This window comes from Equus przewalskii, chromosome 1 (genome assembly GCF_037783145.1).
Source record: "Equus przewalskii isolate Varuska chromosome 1, EquPr2, whole genome shotgun sequence".
NCBI lineage: Eukaryota > Metazoa > Chordata > Mammalia > Perissodactyla > Equidae > Equus > Equus przewalskii.
In genome coordinates this window covers 144,576,628-144,594,737 of record NC_091831.1, presented here as the reverse complement: position 1 = coordinate 144,594,737, position 18,110 = coordinate 144,576,628, and the positions used below count along the sequence as shown (strand labels likewise).

The 18,110-nt window shown below is 45.3% G+C and overlaps 1 protein-coding gene and 3 non-coding genes across 4 annotated transcripts in view; 2 read left to right on the top strand and 2 right to left on the bottom strand.

The window, feature by feature from the left end:
- Positions 1 to 827: 827 nt before the first annotated feature.
- Positions 828 to 899, bottom strand: TRNAH-GUG (transfer RNA histidin (anticodon GUG)). The gene has a single exon. It is a non-coding gene; the product is annotated as a tRNA-His (tRNA).
- A 1,519-nt stretch (positions 900 to 2,418) lies between these two features.
- TRNAH-GUG (transfer RNA histidin (anticodon GUG)) lies at positions 2,419 to 2,490 on the bottom strand. Its single transcript has one exon. It is a non-coding gene; the product is annotated as a tRNA-His (tRNA).
- Positions 2,491 to 2,873: 383 nt separating this feature from the next.
- The window catches only part of SLC28A2 (solute carrier family 28 member 2), an 86,039-nt gene continuing 70,802 nt past the window's right edge, over positions 2,874 to 18,110 (top strand). Inside the window, exon 1 of the mRNA XM_070581281.1 lies at positions 2,874 to 3,202. The gene's annotated coding sequence lies outside the window, so the exon portion shown is untranslated. The remainder of the gene's footprint in view (positions 3,203 to 18,110) is intronic.
- TRNAH-GUG (transfer RNA histidin (anticodon GUG)) lies at positions 3,186 to 3,257 on the top strand. The gene has a single exon. It is a non-coding gene; the product is annotated as a tRNA-His (tRNA).

The following is an 18,110-nucleotide window of genomic DNA, read 5'->3' as shown; positions in this document are numbered from 1 at the left end:
AGGATACTTTGCTGCCCTTCCAACCAGAAATCAAAATAGGGCTGCTTCCCAACAGAGCCCAGGCTCCCATTCAAAGGTTTTTATGGCCACAGTAAGGAAATCTTTTCTCCTATCTTACCAACCCAAACTGTTCTCCATCCTCTCCAGCCAGGAGCCAGGGCCCGGGGAGAAAAAGGACAGGATCAGGGTGGATGGAGATTCCCTCTAGGTATGTGTACTCTTCCCTGTAAAGGCAGATTGCCTACCAGTGCAAATCTATCACCTCAAGTCTATAGGACTTCTGGGGGAGAGGAGGAGGAAGGGAAGGGTCGTTTGTATCATGCAAAAGAAAGGGGGAATATATTTGCATACCTATATACACATGTAAATGTTTGTTTATACAAGGACTGTCATGGGAAGATACGGAAACTGGCAATAATCGGTGGTTCGAGTGAAGAGTGAGAGGGAGACTTTCTACTGGACTTGTGTACGTGTATTCTCTATTTAAAAATGAACAACCCAATTTTTTAAAAAATGCATGAAAAGGAAAGGAATAAACCGCAAGGTCACAGCTGTCTTGCTGGTATAGGAGAATAATTTAGACACCGATTTTAGATTTTGGGGGGAAAGGGGATTACAACTGTTTGATCTGAAGCTGTATTCAGAGCATTCAATGAGAATTACCGCGGGTGGCGATCTTAGGGTGGCTCAATTTTCAAGGTAGAGAGATGCAGCGGCTTATTTCACGAAACTGAGTTATGATTTATACAAAATATTATCGACTTGGGGGAAAAAAAAAAGAGGAAACATAAAAACACAGACCCCTTGCCGTGCCATTGTTCCCACAATGCCGTGACTCGGATTCGAACCGAGGTTGCTGCGGCCACAACGCAGAGTACTAACCACTATACGATCACGGCGAGCTACCGGGGACCTGTGAGGATAGCTTTCTGATTGTCCTCTTCAACAGTCATAGGCCTTCCCAGTCTGCACGTCACCAAAGGGCCCACCTATGGGGCGGGGTTCCAGCCCGAGGCCGACTCTGAGAATGCGCAGGCGCATTGTGCTGTCGCCATTTGATCAGGTTCTGTTCTGTTTTGGTCCATTAACCACAGGAGGTGGTGATGATGGAATGCGGAAGGGTGGGTTCTATGTGAGGGAGGTGGGACTTTACGGGGGACCACTTGGGCAGCTAGGGACGGGACTGGACGGAGCTCAAAGTGTTCGTAAGCTGTGTAATTCCCATTGCTAGGAAGATGCTCCTCTCCTGTGCCCGGGAGACCCTTCCAGCGACCCCGGGCCTTCAGAGGGGCGCTCCTCAGGGATTCTCCTCCCTCCTGATCCCTCCAGGAGCGACCCAACGCCGCATTTGCGCAGGATGTGGACCAGAACCGGGCTGACCACGTAGAAGGGACTCAATGAACACTTCTCACACTGTCATTCCCCTCTGCCTCAACCTCCACTTCCTTGCAGCTTCTTCTACTCCCCCGACAGCCCTGACCCCTCCCTCCGCAGTGCTCCCGCTGCACCCGGTGCCCACCTCTGTTGTGCCCCTGGGCGGCAGCAGGGACTGGGTCCGGTTTTTCTTCTTATCCATCAGTGCTCCCTCCCTCACGGCGCCTAGAACCAGGCGGAGTCCACAGTAGGCCGTGGCTTTTTGCTAAACTGAAAACGTGCCACTGCTTCTAACAAGTGAATCCAGAGTGACCACCTGTCTCTACAGTGTCGTCTGCTCTAATCACCCCGCACCCCCACCCTGCAGAGGCGCCAGAGGGATCTTGCTAAACACTAATTGAATCATTTCACTCTTCCACCGCTCATTCCCATCCCGTAGACTGCAGGAAATTCGTCTGCCTTTTCCAGCTCAGCTCCTGGCCCTCCTTCAGAGTCGTTTCCCATCCCCTAACTACTTGCATTCATTCACTCAACAGGTCCTTGAGACGCTCCTGTTACCTGTCAGGCCAGGGCCTTTGGGCATCGTAGGGGTGGGGGAGAGAGAAGATTTACAAAGAGGAATTATGAGAGTTCCTTTTCAAGACCCTCTTTAAGCCTTTGCACACGAGATTATCCTGGCTGCTTCACAAACTCCCTTTCTGCCTTTAAGAGCTACTTCAAAGGTCACCTCCTCTGCCAAGCCTTCTCTTCCTATTAATGGGAGTCTGTTTCCAGCGCTGCCATGGGAATTCATACATATGTCTATTACAGCACAGCCTTGTGAGCCCTTTGTGCTTTGTCCCCAAGAAGGATACCGCGCACAGCCCCAGAGTAACCGGAAGCCTATATTCTTCGGAAGTCCAATTTATCCAGAGCTGGCATAAATGTCGTTTCCATCTGTCACAAGGGGATTGGGATCCATTCTCGAGAATGTTACAAACTCGAGATAAAAATGGAGGAGAGTGACAAAAGTGAGACCCCCTGCCGTGTTATTGCTTTACGCAATGCCGTGACTCGGATTCGAACCGAGGTTGCTGCGGCCACAACGCAGAGTACTAACCACTATACGATCACGGCGAGCTACTGGGGACCCAGGCACAAACTTTCTCCCTTGAGCTCTTCTCTGTTGAAAGCCCCGCCCCCTTGATGTGTCACTGACTGGTTCCCACCCAGCTCCAACCTCTCCGCTCCCTGAGTGTACGCAGGCGCACTGGACTCCTTGCGTTACTGATTTCTGTCCGTGCTTGCCCATGGGGCAAATCCCTCCGCTTCACCACCGCGCGGGCTGCGCTCGCAGTCACCTCCCCTCCCTCCCCCTACTCCCCCCCCGCCCCGCCCACGCCAAAGCCTCGAAGGAGGTTGTGTGGGTTGGTTGGAACTGATTTTCCTTCTGGTGGAGTTTAAGAGAGCCCCATTCCCAACCAGAAGCCTTGCAAATAGCGTGAGCGTCAGGGCACGGTGGGTGTGAGAGGGACCGAGCGCCACCATTGGGGCGACTCGGGGCCTCACATCTGCGCAGGCTAAGTGAGAGCCCAGGTCGTAGTCCTGGCTTCATAGGAGTCCTTTAGTTTGCAAAGCACTTTCCTGTGCTCTCTTAGGGCCCATGCAGACGACCAGCGGAGACTTCGGCTGGGGAGTCCACGTGTAGGTGTCAGCGCGAGGGCCAGAGGAGCCTGGTAGACAATGGGCACCTTCGGAAGGCTAGCCCAGTGGCGGTATAGACGAGAAGACCAGCGCTCGGCAGCGTGCACTCCGTGGCGTCCCGGTAGCTCGCCGTGATCGTATAGTGGTTAGTACTCTGCGTTGTGGCCGCAGCAACCTCGGTTCGAATCCGAGTCACGGCATTGTGGGAACAATGGCACGGCAAGGGCGCCTTTTTAGATTTGGGAAGTCACATTCCTCTCTGTGGTTATGCCCCGTGTTTGTTGCTGCTTGATATTAGGGCCGAAATTATAATGGGGTAAAAAGTGAACTCTGGGAATTTACTTTCTAATTCTTCATCTGCTTGTCAGTCAGCCAACCTTCATCTTCCCCGTTATGTGATTGTTCCATTTTAGGACGTTATTCTGTGTGGTACTCTGTCTCTTTCCTCATTTGGCCCCTGTCAACAGTCAAATCGTATATTGGGTTCTCTAAAAAGCCTGACACTGGCTAAAACTTCAATACTTGGGAGTGTAAAGATTATAGGAACAATGTGCAAACACTTATTACAGGTTAGAAGAGTGCAGATTAGACAATACACTGTGACGAGTGAAAAATGCGACCGTGCTGGCGGCGCTGGTTCTCATAGCCTCCATGAGGGGTGCTAACGAGCAGTTTGCGGCCTCCATCTCCACAACCTCGGAGTGAGAAGGTACTTTTCTCCTTGAGGATTTTTTCCTAATCTACCTTAGGTTTAACACAAATTTTATTTGTTTGTTTTATGAGCACCTAAAAATTCCGAACTCAACAAATTTAGGTCTGCCATTTGGCATTAGGCAAAATGGAAGTAAGTTTTACACTTGGCTGTCTCGTGGCTGGCAGCAGCTGTATCACTGTCAAGGAGGGAATGAGATAGGACTTAGTGAGGAATGAGCTTCTCCCAGGGGACCTGAGGGGGTGGCAAAGCAAGTCAGGAAGCATTCCTGGGAGAGATGGACATTGCAGTGGGGTTGTGCCCCCCTTTACTGACAGTCTATCCACAAAGACTGACTGAACAGCGTGTAGAAGCAAGATAGTGTTGAGGGCTGTAATCTCCCCCAGTCTCCCCAAGCCCTGTTCCCTAAATTTGATGAGTTTAAAGCTACACTACAGGACAGCTCAGACCATGAGAGAATACAACGGCGGATGGTGAGCCTGAGAACTTGCCAAATTTTGGATGATTGATTTAAGAGCTATATATATAGAAAATCAACATTACCAGCAAAAAAAGAACCAGCCAACAGGAACATGACAACTTACCAAATAACTACATTGAAGGTTTTTAAATCTGCGGGCTGGAATAAGGTGTCAGGGTGGGAAGCAAGGAAAGGCTCTGGCTTTTTCCCTGATGGCCCTGCCTCCATCCCCCCACTCCTCTCCTGCAGGTGGTTTCATGCTGGGCAATGAGCTGCTCCCCAGAATCTGGGGAGAAAGACTGGAGCAGTGACTCTCTTGGAGTATTCGAGTAAAAGCAATCAACCAAGAAAATAAAAACCACAAACATACACCATCTGAGGTAACCCACTCAGCCATTTACATCCAACCAAGGCAGCTGAAGCGTATTCTGAGGGCAGGAATGCCCTAAAGAAAGTCAACAGAAGGTTCCTGGTTGCAGGAAGAGTAACTGAAGGGGAAGGTGCTCTCCTGCACCTCCAACTGCTGACCTTTTCGGCAGGTATACCATTATCCTGGAGATGGGTGCATCCAGCTCGTGAAATTTCATAATATCCTCTTCCAAGGTCACTCACTCAATTCCCCTTACTCTGATTTCAGGCCCACAAAACAGACTTTTGCTAATGATTTGACTGCCCGTGTAGACGTTCCTGCAGGGAAGAGCATTGCTCTGAACAAGCTTCTGAGTAGTTGGCATTTGTTCTTCTTACTCTTGGTATTTTGGTTTAGACTCTTAAGAGTCTGGTTGGTATGATTCATTGCCCTTGAATCTGCTTATCTCTGGGCGCACTGGCAAAACGGAGTTTCTGGGCTGGCAAAGCTGTGAGCTAGAGACTCTGCCCTGGGATGACCTCACCAGGATTGCTGCTCTGTGACACCCTCTCTGAGCAGTCAGCACCCTCCTCCTTTGACCTCTTGTTTTAAACCCACGTTTTGTAGTTTTTGATTCTGGGGATATGATCCTTTTCCCCCACCCCTTCCAGCGTGAGGTCCGAGCTCTTCTCTAGGTCTCAGCACCAGCAAAGAGGCAGGCAGAACTTCAACGGGCAAACCTTGAAGGGAACAACTGTAATTTATAAGCTTCGGAGTGTTTGCTTCAACTAACAACCCCATGGCTACCTGGTCACACCGGAGCATCTGGGAGCTGTTGCTGCTGCAGCTGCCGGTCACCACAAGGGTGCAGTACAGACTGGACCAGCATCCCGGTATCACCTGGAAGCTGGTTCAAATTCAGAATCTTGGTCCACAACACAGAACTACTGGATGAGAATCTTCACTTGAACAAGATCCTCCCCAGATGATTCATCTGCACCTTCAAGTTTGAGAAGTGCTGCTGTCATCTAGAGGAACTACCTGGCTCTAAGGGAGGTCTTCACTGTTCACCTTGTGAGTACTTGGGGTTCCTAAAAGGGACCTGCCCATGTCTACTGGGCCTCATCGATGGGGGTGACTTTGAGGTTGTGAGGAAGGAAAGAGGGAGATCTGGGAGGGAGTCACTGAGGGGCCCATGTTTGGGGGCATCTAAGGAGGAGGCAGCTTCCTGGACTTCCACTAGGAGGCGCTGCACCCCAGGAAGTGGAAGTAGAATGCTGAGGCTGGATAAGACTCAGTCTAGAGGACTCCACTTTGGACTTCACCCCTCCAACATGGATTCTCTGGATGTTCCTGACTCAAGTTCCATTCATTCATTCATTCACTCATTCACTCACCATTCAAAATAGCATCTTTTAGCTCTTAAAGTACAGTACATCATAGGGAGCTGCAAAGCTGTATACAGATACTTCTTGCCCATGTGGTTTACTTTCCAGCTGGAAGAAAATACTAGCCCACAGGCAACAATAAGAAAACAACAGAAGACATGCTGTAGATGGAAGAGGCATTTCTCACTGTGGTGGAAGGAAACTCTCCAAGGAAGAGCTGACATAAGCTTCCAGCAGAATTGTAAAATAACTGAAATTTGTTTTCAGCACTTCCAGCCCCCTCATTCTGACACCCCTCCACCTCTTTGTGTTGTCGTTATCTCATTGATTCTCATTCATTTCAATTAAAAATATTTATTGATGGCCTACTATGTGCCAGGCACTGATCTAGGTTCTGGGGCTACAGTCAGGAATAAGACGTTATATACGATAAGATGTGTTGTTCTCATAGACCTATATTCTAGTGCAGGAATCAGAAAGTTAAACAAAAATAAAGAAGAGAATTTGAGCCAGTGGAAAATAATGTGACACAGTGTCCTCCTGTTCCCTGCCTATTGCCCACCCTTCTACCCACTCTGCTCCTTTGTTTGTACAAAGTACGATGACTGATAATAGTAAGTGTTGCCTTTTAATAGGGATCAAAGTTTTACACCAAAGAGATAAACTAACCTAGAGTGGCCCCTATGTGGCATAAAGAGCCTTCAGATCTGAGGCAGTCTTGTGTGGGCAGGGTGAGGAGGATTCTGTGGTGACCTACATGAACCCACAGTACAATCCAATACACCCAGGTGGATGCTGAGGGCCAGGGAGCAGTGCCAGATGACCCCACAGGGAGGTCAAGAATTTGCCAAGGAAGCCAGGAAAACGAAGTATCCACCCAAAAAAATAAGAAAAAATTTCGAAAGAATGAAAAGCACTGAAGTGATCATTTCAGGAAAACAATAACAACAACAACAACAAAAACCAAAAAAACAAGCCCAGAACTTTGTTGGGAAATAGTAAACTATAAAATAAGTACTTAAAAAATTTTCGATTACACGTGAGACATCATAATCTTTTCAGTGCTTAAGACCTTTGTAGGTTTAATCCAGCACTGCCGATACACTGAATCGGGCCCCTGGATCAAAGATGCAACCCCTAGGGAAAGAAACGGGCGGACCCTGAATTGATTAAAATTGCATTTCTGTCACCCAGTAGAACATATTCAAATAGAAAATAAATGCAGTAAAAAAGAAAGAAAGTTGTGTTTCCTGCATTCTTGAGTTTGTCAACTGACATGTGCACCTAATACACATGCCAAGTGACTAGCACAGAGGTGCTCAATATGCATTAGTTGGTCTCTTGGTTCCAAGTACTTCTCTCCACACCCACAAGAAGAAAACATGGGGAAATCCTGAAGGACTATTTCTGTCATGAGGCCTAAAACTCCTTCTTGAGTCAGGAAGAATGCAGGAGCTGCCTCTCGGAAGCAAAGGTCTAAATCCATGGTTTCCAAACATTATTTTAGAACTGATAACCAGGAATGAATTTTTCATCATGGAATGAGAAAAGAAGGTCAGTGCAGTAAGCTTTTAAAAATCCTAAATGTATTTAATTCAAAAGACTACCCTCTCGGCTGAGATTATGTCCTTCCTACTTTTGAGGTGTTAAAGTGACTTTTCTTTTAAAAAATGATGGAGAGAGTAGGTGATAATTTTTAAAAATGTTTTTTCTTGGAAAAATTTAAAATTAGCAATCCTATGTTGATCTCCAAAATTATTTTTGGAATTTTACTGACCAGTGAAATCTAAAAGTATAAAGCTCACTATACAGCCCAGAGAGCACAGCATCAGACTGAGAAGAAATGGTCCTCAGTGAGTATGGGGTTTGCAGAGGGATGCTCCAAGGGAGAATTGTCCCTGTTCTGTCAGGATATAGTCCAGGGTGATGCTCATCCACCTACCAAACAAACAGTAGTCCCTCGTATGACCTGTGCTAGGCCTTGGAGATATAAATTCGAATAAGACCAATACTTACTCTGAGATTCTCTCAGCCCAGGGTTAATCAGATGAGTGAAGAAATAATTACAACCAGGCTAGAAATATATACAAAGTATATTGGTGCTTAGATCATTCATTCCACCAGGATATGACATTTGAGCTGGGTTCCAAGGCATGCATAGTGATTTTCCTGGTAGAGAAGGGGAAAGGGTATTCTAAGCAGAGAAAGGCAGAAACAAAGGCAAGGAAGCATGGACATACAGACAGCATAAGAAAAGACAAGTCAGAGCCAGCCCTTGTGGCCTAGTGGTTAAAGTTTGGTACTCACTGCTTCAGCAGCCCAGGTTTGGTTTCTGGTCCCATGGAACCATACCACTCATCTGTCAGTAGCCATGCTGTGGCAGAGGCTCACACAGAAGAACTAGAAGGACATACAACTAGAACATACAATTATGCACTGGAGCTTTGGGGAGGAGAAAAAAAAAAAGAGGAAGAATGGCAACAGATGTTAGCTCAGGGTGAATCTTCCCTAGACTCCTCCCCCCCCCAAAAAAAAGTGAAAAATGGATTTTAAAAAAAAGATGTCATAGCTGTGTCATAAGATATGGATGGAGAGTGAAGGTGGAGCCAAATTGTGATGAATCTCTTGCCCCTTATTGAGTCAAACCTTTTGCCCCAGACTGGTGGTTCTTGACATTTTGTGGTAACTTATTGCTTTGGGAATCCATTGAAAGCTATAGGCTTGTTCTCCAAAATAATGCACTTATGACAAAATGTGGGGAATTCACAGATTTCCTGGAGGTCATCCATAGGCTTTGTTATAGGCATTAGGGGACCATTTAAGTCTCCGTTTTTAAGCAGAGGAGGGACATAATCACATCTATGTTTAAGAAAGGTGAGATGTAAATGGGTAACTATTGACAAAAGTCTTAATTCAAAGGAGAAACAGAAGAGAATTTCAGCCTGCTGGTCTGGTTGTTGAGGTTGGGGCTTTGGGACTAATCTGGGGGTGGAGGAAGGACTCTTCCTTCAAATCACACCCACAGGTGTTTCTTCTTTAGCTCAGAGGTAGAGGAGATAGACATATTGGAGGAAAGGAATGGATGTGAGGCTTGAGAAGGTCTAATATCAAGCGGGAAATATTTTCTAGAGTCACAGTAGTCAAAATAGTATGAAAATAGGTGTATCCATGTTACCCTAATATAACTGTTAGTATTGAGAATCTGACACGATGACAGAATGTGCAAGTTTCAAATGTAATTTTAAGTTAAAAGAGAGAGAAAGACATGCAAAAATTGCAACAGACTTGACTTTTTTACTTTTCCCAACTTTCTCCTACATTTCAGAGTCAAAATACTTCCGAGTCATGACTACTCTTTGGTTCGCTGGCCCCATCCTGACTCTAAATGACTTCCTTTTTTACCATATCACGAAAGCTATAAAGAACTCCTTTCCCCCTAAACTCTCTTTAGATCAAATGCTCTGAGAGAACTCATGGTGGTTTTAAAATATGTTCACAAATTCTTTGATACGCCTCCCTTCTAGAAGTAGAGCTTAATTTCCTTCCCTGGAGTGAGGGCTGAACTGAGTGAGTTCTTCAAATGAATAGAATAAAGTAGAAATAATGGTGTGTCACTTCTGAGATGAGTAATAAAGTGCACTGTGGCTTCCTCTTTGCTGTCTCTTGGTTCACTAATCCGTAGGAAGCCAGCTGCCATCTCATGAGGACAGTCAGGCAACATCCTGGAGAGACACATGAAGTGAAGAACAGGTCTCCTGCCAACCAGTCATCAAGGAAATGAGATCCTTGACCAATAGGTAGGTGAGTGAGCCATCTCGGAAGCAGATTCTCCAGCCTCAGTCAAATCTTCAGATGACTGCAGCCTGGCTGACGTCTTGACTGCAATTTCATGAGAAACTCTGAACCAAAACCACTCAGCTAAGTTGCTTCAAATTCCTGAATTCAGAAACTGTGAGACAGCCAATGTTTGTCATTTTAAGCTGCTAAGTTTTCAAGTAATTTGTTACACTGTAATAGATCATTAATAACAGATTTTGTTGCCTGAAAGTGGGACACTGCCAAAACAAAAACCTAAAATGTGAAAGTGGCTTTGGAACTGGGCAGACGCTGGAAGAACTCTGAGGGGAGTGTTAGTGAAAGTCTGAGCGGCCTTAGAGAAGCTGCCTGTCTTCTGTTCTCCAAATTCCATACAAGTGCCTCTCATATGTGGAATCTAACATGGAAAATGGTTGTCAAGCGATTCTAAGAAATGTTTTCCAGACTTTCTTAACCCTTGGAGGAACACAGAAGAGGGATGCTGAGTTGCCAGTAGACAGTCTGGAGCAGCTCATTACTTCAGGTACTCAGCATCAATATACACCTTTTTACCCACATTTAATTTTCAAACAATAATAGCAACAACATAATGCTTTCACCTAATGTGCAGTGACTATCTCTCACACAAACGAAGATGCCCTTACCGTTTCCCCTCAAAAGGGGAGACCCAAAGTCTTATCAGTCATTTATCTCTTTATGATGGTTATTCTTTTTCTTTTTCAGTTACAATCCCCCTGATACCCTGTAACCTAAAAACTAAATCATGAGGTTAACTACCATCAACTCACTCTATATGAAAGAGTACAGGAAGGGGAAGGACAAGAAAGAAATTAACAAATGTAAATATATATGTAATAAACCAAGGAAAAATACGCCTAGCTACTAAAATCTCTTTCCTTAATTGGTGATGAGGTGGTAGTTGGTGTTTATAATTTCCTTCTTTCCCTACCCAATTCACATTCCCTGTGCCCTCAGCCAGCACTCAGGTACTCATGGTTCTTTAACTGACGATATGACTCAAACCTTCACTCTTAAGTGTGTGAACCATTAGTGGTCCTGACTGAACTGTATTGCTGTGGTCTTCCCGTAACTTTTACCATGAGACATCAAAGTACTAAGGGGCACCATATTCAGAATAAGAGTTAAGTTCATTGAGGAATTGCTGTCCCCTCCATAATGGGACAATGTAATCAACCTGCTACCAGGTGACTGGCTGGTGCCACTGAAGAATGATCCATATTACAGACTCAGCATTGGTCTCTGCTATTGACAGATTTAGCAATCACCAGTGGGAGATGCCAGATTAGCCTTGGTGAGAAGTCTCTGTTGTAGAGCCTATGCATAACTTCCATCCCTGCCACCATGGCCACTTTATTCATGAATCCAGTGAGCAAGCACTGGGGTAGCAGAGGAAATAGACTAAAAGATATCCAGTCTCTTGCCAGGGTTCCCATTGGCTAAACCCAACAAGAAACCAGAGGGCAAGGCAGCCTAGTAATGCAGCCCACACAGATCAAAGCAAGATGGAGAAAGATGGAGAGGGGATCTGGAGGAGGAAACAAAAGCTACCCAGTGTTTTCTCCATTGTGGTGCCTCAAGTAAGATCTCTGCTCACCAAACCTAGACTTTTTTCAATTAATAATTTTGTAGGCACCCATCTTAATTCTAGGGAGATCATGAACAATTAGCCAATGACAAAGATGCGTGCAGCCTAAACCATTCTGATTACCACGCATGCCCTGCATCCCATTTCCAGAACCATGACCATACTGTCCTTGGCATTTATATCCTGCCATTTAGCCCCTGCTGCTCTGAGACCCCGTTATTCCCACTCAGATCAAGGAGCGAAGGAAAATGCCTGGAACATAGGGTATATTCAGTAAATACTTGTTGACTGTGTAAAGACCTGGTGAGTTAGATATAATTATTTACTCTCTGTATATTTTTGTTGGAGTCAACTGACTTACCTTTCTGGCTATATTTTCTCTTATAAGAGAGAACTTATAAGTTCTCTCTTCCAGTTCTTAGAATGATTCCCTAATGCTTAGTACCAGTCATATATATTACTTTCAAGACCAGAAAGCTTAGTTGTTGGATGGACTAAGCTTCAGGGAAGCGGCAGCATCTGTAATGTTCTTCGTTGCCTCCATCTCAGAAGTTCTATTTTCAGCAGTGAAGGGTGTGAATTTTTTCACATCTCTGGCAAGGTCAGAACTCAGAGGATGTGAAACGGTGGCAGGGAAACAAACACAAGACTGAGGAAGTCCAGAGACTTGGGTTCTAGCCTAGTTCTGCCATTTGGGGACTGTGTTAGTTTCCTAAGGCTCTTGTAACAAATTATCATAAACAGGGGGCTTAAAACAGTAGAATTTTCCTCTGTCACAGTTCTAGAGGCTAGAAGTCCAAAAGCAAGGTGTTAACAGAATTGCACTCCCTCCAAAGGCTCTAGGCAAGAGTCTTTCCTTGCCTCTTTCAGCTTTTGGTGACTCCAGGCATTCCTTGGCCTGAGGTTTGCCTAATTCCATCTCTGCCTCTGTCGTCACATTGCTCTGTCTCTTCTGTGTCTCAAATCTCCCTCTGACTTTCTCTTACATGGACATCTGTCATTGGAGTTAGGGCCCACCCTAAGTCCAGGATGATCTTGTCTTGGATCCTTAGCTTAATTACATTTACAGAGACACTTTTTCCAAATAAGATCACATTCAAGATTCTAGGCGTTAGGACTTGCACATATCTTTTTGGGGGGCCACTATTCAACCCACTATAGGCACATCAAGTCACATATTCTCTGGGACTCATTTTCCCCATCTGTAAAATGAAGAAGTTGGACTAGATGAATCTCTAAACATTTTATTATTCTCTTAATCTTTACTTCATCTAATTGAGGTTCTATAAATAATATCACCCTAAACAAAGTGGTTATAGAAGACAGCCAGTAATTGACCACTGCATAATTCCCCAAGGCACAGCTACACCACGTAGACAAAAGGCCCCACTACTGACTTTTGTCCTGAGTTTGTAAACCTAGTTTCAGCCTGGCTTAGTCTCAGGAAACTGAAGCCGGCTCTAACTTCAATAGGTTGCTTCAACAGCTCACATCCATTCGCTCAAAAAGAAGCAGGGATTTCCCATTCTTTAACAAAGTCTGGTTGAGGGGAGAAGGCCCTCTATACTCAATCTTCACCTCAATGATTTAGTTAAAAGGTTGTCCAGAATAAAATTGTTTTTCTTCTTACCATTGGATTTTGCAAACCTCTGTCCTTATATATTTTGTTAGTGTTGTCCTATTATCTTTAATTTTCTTGGGTCTCAGAAAGCCACGGTGCAGATTTCATGACTCTTGCAAAGAAAAGAAAATTTGTTGGAATGCTTTATTTAAATATAAACCATATTCGTAAGTTATTCAGATATATATGAATGGCTATTTTGGCAGGGGAAACCTTAGCAATTCTTAATGGGCTCTAAAGAAAAAGTTGTTGAGTCTACGCTGAGTGATTTAAGGGCCTGCTTTCCTGGGAACCAGCAAGGCAACAAAGGCTCAGCCACTAGATAACAAAGCATCTTGAAATTCTACGAAGAGCTGGGGACCCACCCTAAAATATTTCCAAGGGGATGCAAAGGTCCAACATTTTAATGAGGCAGAAGGTTAAGATTGGACAATACGCAGAAAATAAATCTGATAACACTTCACAACAGTTTCATAGAAAAATCCCTATGTTTCCAATGGTCTCCTTCTAGCCCCCCTCTCCCAAGTAGCTGGTTGTGTATCAGTTTGGAAAGGGCAATAGTCTTTGTGATTAATGTCCAGTGCTCTGGCCACCCCAAGACATGGCAGAGATACAGCTACAGTTGTCAATCAACAGAGCTCTCCCACCTCCTGTCTCCTCCTCCACTCACTGCTGCATCCCTCTCCTTCCCCCTGCCTATTCTAACAGGGTGCTCTCCTGCCACCCTCTCTTCAGGCAACTCTCCCCACGCTGGCCCACCTCACATATAACTTTCTAATCAGGTCCCATAACCCTGGGCCTGGGACCCTGTTCTTTAATTTCCAGGGTAATCAGTTAGTCATTTAGGTTTTATCTTAAAAGCTTTATAACTGTTTATTAACCTTTGCTAAGGTTTATGCTGTGCCAGCCTCAAGTTGCTTTATTGTAGTTTTCTATCTTCTGGGAGATAGGGGAAAACCAGCAAGTCAGCAAACCTGATCTGCTGATTTTAGCTTCACACTCTTGTAGACATCAGCTCTGATTCCTAAGCTTTCCCACCCAGAGCCCTTGAACCTTCTTTCCTCTCATTAAATATATCTCTTTATCCAGTTCCCCTCAGAGGGAGCTAACTGACCTGCTAAATTGTTGAAAGGTGTTAAAATATTATCCTCCTACCCCAAAGTAACATGATCATTTTAATGGAAACATCTTAAGCCCACCTCCTTTATGCTGAGACCTTGAGACCAAGACAGATCATGAAATAAGATTCTCTGGTACCAGCAGGGCCTCATGGTATACCCGGACTTCAAAGCATTCTCGTCCCACAGAGTCTGTGGTATAATATCTGAGACGTGGCAAAGGAGCAATGTGAGAAAAAGTAGTGTTGTGTCCATTTGTGAGGAATAAAAGCTGTATATCAGAAAGAAATTTGGCTTGGGCAAGAGTGGGCCTAGAAGGTGTCTGCTCATTTGAACCTCTCGGAGCATAAATCCTGAATCATTATAGAGGAAGCGGCTGTGTTGGTCTGCTCAGGCTGCCATAACAAAATACCATAGACTAGGGGCTTAAACAACCTCATTATGACCTCATTTAACCTTAATTACTTCCTTACTAAATATAGTCACATTGGGGTTTAGCGGTTCAACATATGAATTTGGGGTTCGGGGCACAGTTCAGCCCATAGCAGCAGGAAGGCTTAATCCAGACCCCTTGCTCTGTGCCCAGAAAGGTAGGGGCACATCCTCCAGTGGTAGAGCCAGCATTCTACTGTTCTGGAAGCAAGGGGTGGAGGCTGGGGCGAGGCTTATAAACCACTGCTAGGAGCTGCAAGGGCACCCCAGGTACATGCAGTGATGTGGTATTTAGTGTTGGCTTCACACATTCTGCAGCCTAGGGCCCACACAGGCCTGGATCTTTCAGCACATGAAGTCTCTTTGCTCAGATGCTCTGTCTAACACCTGTGACCCACAGGTCCACAGCCTGGGGCCGACAGGTATGCAATTTTAGGGTCTCAAGAAGGATTCCTTGGCCTCCAAAATTCACTTATTCAACAAATGTTAAGGAGCCAGGCACTGATTTAGGCACTGGGGAGACAATCTTGAATAAGACAATACCGACTTCCCTCACTTGCTCCTCAATTCTGAAAAGCCCTTTAACAGGGCACAGAAACTACATGGGTACTTCCTGATGTTGGTTCCCAGTAAGGCTGCGGATCTCAGATCCTTTCCTGAGGACAGATTTTGATCAGGCCAGAGAGTGGACCCCAGAGGATGGAGAAAAGGGAAAAGAGTGAGGGGGCTTTGGCTGCAAAGACTCTCTTTGCTGGCTTCCCATTTATCTGTGCTGTCCTTCAATGCATGTCTCAGACACAGCCCCTCCTCTCCAGGCCCCCGTCTGACCCAGGGTGGACTCCATTTCCCCTCTCCTACTCTCATGATATGGGCAGTGATTCCCTCCAAAAGGATTGGATTGGGGCTGCTTGCCGAGGTGGAGGGGAGACTGCAGCAACCACTCTCTTCCATCTTCCTCACAAGCGGGTTCCACTCTTTTAAGCTGCAGAGTCAGCAAACCCTCCACCTGGAAAAGGTCCTGAGAACTGGGCCTGTGGACTGACTCACAGGCGGAGTTTGCAGACTTCAAAGCTGGCGCCAGCCTGGCAGCCCTTCCCTACTGTTAGCATTATCTTAGTTCACTTGAGGCAGACGGCGAAGTACACTTTTATCTTCATTGCAACACTGCTTACTTACAGAGGGCCTTTTCAGGAACTGGAGCAGCTTCCTGAGAAGATGTGAACTGAGGGGCTGAATGAGCCCCCCAGCTGCAATGCCCTTATCAGTGCCCTCTGGGGCTCTAGGGAAGCCAGGGGGCAAGTTTGGAACCTACCGACCAGGAAGCAGTGACTCTATTTGAGAAAATACCCAACTGTCTGGATTCATAGCTAAGATTTCCACTTAACACCAGTTGGGCAAGTTGCTTAACTTCCCTAAGCCCCAGCTTTCGTAAAATAGGGGTTTAAAAAAGCAGTAACTACCTCGTGGGGGGTTGGGAGGATTCAGGGAGATAATGCTTGGAAGGCCCTGGGCATAGGGCTTGGCGTTGAGCAAGCGTTCCAGAAAGGTTAACTGTTATTATGAATAATAATTGAGGTTTTTTTGGCGATCATGTTAGGACATGGTTTTTGTGAGCATTTTCTCCCTCGCCCTATAGGCATGTGTCAAGTTCCACCAAGCCCATTCAGAGCTCTGACACACAGCTTGACAGAACGTCATCAAGGTCTGGGCCCACGGTGCCTGGGTGCCAAGCTCAAGGAGGCCTCCCAAGCAGGCAGCATTCACTTACCATGGCTTGGAGTGTTTTTCTTTTACAAAAATATGACTGCTCAGGGGCCAGCCCCGTGGCCGAGTGGTTAAGTTTGAGCGCTCCACTTTGGCGGCCCAGGGTTTCACCGGTTTGGATCCTGGTCACGGACATGGCACTGCTCATCAGGCCATGCTGCGGTGGCATCCCACATGCCACAACCAGAAGGACCCACAACTAAAATATGCAACTATGTACTGGGGGGATTTGGGGAGAAAAAAAAAAAGACTCCTCAGAGTGCTGTTCTTCGTCTAGCATTTCTTTCTCATATCCTGCAGAAAATATCCTAAAAGAAAATAATAATAATATCTAATGCTTATTAAGGGCTCTATGTACTGCAGGACTCTTTTAAGGCACAGGATATTTAGAAGATTAATTTTTTTAAAAAGTCTAGTTACCTTAAATGAGAAAATGTAGCATTTCATTTGGCTATATAATTATTAAGGAATAATTGATGTATTTTTTGGTCTGAATGTTACAGTCGTGTGACAAAAGGATTAGTTGCTTGTTTATGGTCAATAAATTTGCCTCTAAGCCTCCAATAATTTATTATGTAATAAATAACATGGTATACAATATATAATTTATTATATGCAATAAATCTGAGCAGCTTTTTCTTAGGAAATGTACCTTATTATCCTGTTCCTTTTGTTAATTACAAAGAGATCTTCTTTAGATGAAGAATTTAAACGTAGGACTTGTGACATGGGAAAAGGAGCTCCCTCTAATTTCTCTTTATAAGATAGTCAGTGCAGACATAATATTCATTTCCCTTAAGGGAACAGTGGCTCTTGACCAGAAGAAGAATGGTTTCACAAGAAATCTGTGAACTGAGCAGCGAAGTATCCTTGAGCCTTGTGTCAGTCAAAAAATGAACGTTGGGGTGCTGGCCCAGTGGTGTAGTGGTTAAGTTTATGTGCTCTGCTTCGGTGGCCCGGGGTTCATAGGTTTGGATCCCCAGCACAGACCTACATACTGCTCATCAAGCCATGCTGTGGTGGGGTCCCACATATAAAATAGAGGAAGATTGGCACAGATGTTAGCTCAGGGCCAATCTTCCTCACCAGTCTTCCTCCTCAGACTTCCAGCCTCCAGGACTGTGAGAAATAAATTTCCGTTGTTTAAGCCACTCAGTCTATGGTATTTTGTTATGACAGCCCAAGCAGACTAAGACTCCAATAAACTTTCCAGACCATGTTTCTCCTTTTTTTGACAGATGTTTGCACTTGGACCAGTATTTGTGTTGAAACCATCTGATGATCTGGCTGCCCCTTGTTCCTGGCTCTGAGGTCACCTCTTGGACCTGAGAACAGATTTGGCTCTACCCCTTTGGATGTCTGTCCTTGCACCTTAAACATGACCTGGGGCTCTTTCAATCCAAGCCCAAGCCCAGCCCAGCCCCTGATCCCACCCTGCTGGGTTACCCCCAGGTGAAGGGTCAGATGATACTTATGTGTCAGGAGCCTTCAAATGTACAATGAAAAATAAGGATCATAAGGCATGGTAGGACAAACATTGAATCTAAATTTAGGGAGAGAGGAAGAAGAGAGAGCCACAAAAGGGAGGAGAGAAAAGAGACAGGACATTTATTGAACATCTCTATGTGCCAGGCAATGTGTCAAAGACTCTCATTTAATTATTTCACTTAATTAAATGAATTATTTATTTTATTTGATTCCACAGCTCTGTGAAGATGCCATTGTTATCACCCTTTTAAATATCAAATAGCTTGTCTACAGGTTTTGCCCTAGATGGTAAAGGTGAG